Raw genomic sequence first — 3557 nt, forward strand, 5'->3', positions numbered from 1 at the left:
AAGCTGTGCAGCAGTTGTCTTTAAAGGAAGGTTCCAGAAACTGTCCTGTAGCACTTGTGCTAACATTTAACTGACCAAAACTTAATCTTATATCCCACCAACCTGCAAAAGATTATAGAAAACATGTGCCTTTCCCGCTTCTATCTGGATGGAGATCCATCATCCCCGAATATTTCTCAACACAGAGATCTATGTAACCACTATCAAAAAGTTAGTGCGGACACAAACCTAGTTCTTTAATTTTGAGTAGAAGTACAAATGCTGTATTAATTGTCTCTCTTTCATTTTTAGTTGTGACAATCAAATCCAAATGAATTTAACTGAAATTAAAATAAAAGAAAACACATTATATTCTGTTGTTATGGTAACTAGGATGGTTGAAATGCACGCATTATTTTCACAGTATAAATGATACATTTCTAACCATGTATTTTAAAATAAATTGCTGTGGGATTTGCCTAACAGCCAGAGTATAAAGGAATATTTGTTTCCTAGTTGGCAAAAATCACAGTTTTGACTAACTCGACACATTTTTTAGCCGTCCTGTAATGCATTTGATATAATTAAATTGTCAACTTGTTTTCACAATGAGTAATGGAAATAAAATTTAAAGGTCTAAACAGAAGAAAATTGAATTTGAATTTATAGATTAAACCACTTAAAATTTTTATTTGCAATTTACTAACTGAATGGATAAACTGATTTCACTGGATATGAACCATCTCAAAGAGAATACGGCCGCTTAAAATGTCACAAAAGATTTAAAGTAGCCTACACATTATGTCCTTAGAGTTGACAAAATTTTAAAGCACATATATTTGGAAAATCAATATTTTGCTTATGACATATACATGTACCAGATGTGCATATGGATACGTGTATATAAAGTTGTCAAAGATAAGGCAAACCTTAAACTTTTGACCACAGTGGTAACTTTCATATTTTAAAAACTTTCAAATGTGCAGTTTTTTGACAGAGGTCCCATGGTTAAATAAAATGTTAACAGTAGAGTGAAAGATATGTAAGAACTCCCTGTACTTTATTGCCCTTTTTGTAAATCTCTTATTATTTCAAAATAAAGACTTTAAAAAAATATTCAGTGTTGAAATGCATTAGAAATGTTTATTCAAAGTTTTACTGGTGTTATGACTAATATATTAATATTACATACAGAAAGACAGAGTGAAAAAATTAATTTGAATATGACTTGTTTTAAGCCAGTCACATTCGATCTTATGGACTTAACCTTGAGCTGGTCCATATCACTTCCCAACTCAGACACACAGTGAGGCTACAGTAAACATGTAAAAGTAAACAGGGGCAGTGTGATATCAAGGATTCACTGTGTCAGGAAATGATAAATTTCCACAACCTCTTAGCCCTTGTGGCAGGCTGCCTTAGAGAAATCATATCTCACATTCATCAACAGTGGTCCCACAGCTTTGAAAGGCAAGGGTGGAAGGAAGTATTTACCTCAGTGATTCATTAAAATGTTGAAAAAAACCCTAATTCAGCTTTCCTCTTCACTTAAATTTATTTTCCTACCTTCTTTTCCACAATTAAAGGTACCACCATTTTTCCCAATGTTGAAGAGAAAAAAGTAGCCTCAAAATGTATGATTTTTGTTGCTGAAATACAGATTTGTATTTATATTCAACTCCTCCTTTCCATCAAACCTTCCAGTACATCATGCTTTTAATCTGGACTCTCTGGCACCTGCTCCCACAGAGCCTCTACCTTCTATTATTGCCAATTCATTTCACGACGCACCTTCAGCTTTTTCGTGTACACATCAATATCTCTGTGCCTGCCCTGATGCACTCCCTCTCTGACTCCGACCCCCCCCATACACACACATATTCAAAGATTTTAAGGCTTAATACTGAGCCCTTGTATTCATTCTATTTAGTTCAATAAATCAAAAGCACATTTTACTACAGGCTGTGGACTAAACACTTTTATTCATGAAGAATTAAGACCAAATGACTACACTTGTGAAAAACAAGTTGAACTGTTTTCCAATTGAATTGGCCATCCAACATTGTACTCATTTCTATTGTCCAAATTTAGTCTATTTTTAGGAAGAACGGACCCTAAGCTCTCTAGATCTGCTCTCTACACTTCTTCTCTCTCTACTTAAAATACCTACCCTTTCTCCATCTCTTTCTTTCCAGTTATCCATAAAGACTTGTTTGAAGAATCACTATTGCAGATTTCTTTTCTAAGCATACAGCAACAAATGATCTCCCCATTTGCTTTTAAGGAAAACTTTACATTATGAATATACGCCTATTAAGCTCCAGGACACAAGACATTTAGAAAATGGAGAGATTTGGTTATATAACAGTTTCAACTTCTACAAATCAAAAACTGAAGAAGCAAAGTTTAATAATAGTAAGTTTTGGAATTGTTTCGACATAAAGGAAGTCTTTCAGCACATACTCAGCACATTTTATTTAATATTAATATAATCCTTGTTTGTGTTTTTCATCTTCTACCAGTTTGTAAGCTTCTTGAGGAAACAAGGAAGTCTTTTAATTTCCTTTTTTTGGTAGTGCTTTCCATTATAACCCACACAACCAGCTGATGAATTATTTGTTGAACGTATCATAATCTACTTACCAAACCCAATAACAGATTAAAAGTACACAACAGTCTAAGAGACAATTCTCTTGTATGTCTTGTAAGCAGGTGCATTCACTGCCTTAGTTCCTGAATGTATTTCCAGAGATATTGGTATGGGGAATGCCTTAGACTATGTGGAGAGTGTCTTTCTTCAAAACAAGAGGAGATTTTATGGTGATTTGGAAAATAGTCATAGTGTTTTATTCTGGGGCAAAAGGCAGACATAAATATTCTCCATTATAAAAGATCTGTGTGTCTCAATATAAAGGTTTTCCTCCTGTATGCAAACACCCTCATGCACAGGCAACATTGTGCTGTCCTATGGGGATTTGGGTGTGTAGTCTGGCCCCTACTATTACTGTGAGTAAGGAACTGTTTTTCAGCTCTGACCCAGGAGTCTTGGATCTTCTGTGAAACTGTGGCTGGCTAGAACTTGCTGGTCAAAACTTGTAGCTTGAAACCTCAGACCTTTGTATTTCTTAACTTAGCATTTTGAAAAATATAGAAAACTGGAATTGGGGAGAACTGAGGTACACATCATGGTCCTCTTCTTCAGAATAGCAAAAGCCAGGAAGGACAAAAATATCAAGTACTGACAACTCTCATCCACAGATGATAGAAGTGCAATTTGATATCACCACTTTAAAAAAAAAACAGCATTTCTGCTAAACTTGAGTATATGCATACCTTCTTATGACCAACAATTTCATTGTTGAATAAGAGCCCCTAAAGTGTTCACTTCTTGTTCCTGAGATGAATTACTATGTTATCTTACATAGCAAAAGGAACTTTAAAATGTGGTTAAGATTAAAGACCTTGAGACTGGGTGCATACTTGGATTATTCAGTTGTGTGTTTGGTCTATGTCTAGAGGCTCTTTGTGTTTTCCTCCTGTACTTTAAGATTCTTTGATGTTTACACCTGGTGAACATG

This window comes from Hyaena hyaena, unplaced genomic scaffold, assembly GCF_003009895.1.
Source record: "Hyaena hyaena isolate Hyena2069 unplaced genomic scaffold, ASM300989v1 scaffold_255, whole genome shotgun sequence".
Taxonomy (NCBI): domain Eukaryota; kingdom Metazoa; phylum Chordata; class Mammalia; order Carnivora; family Hyaenidae; genus Hyaena; species Hyaena hyaena.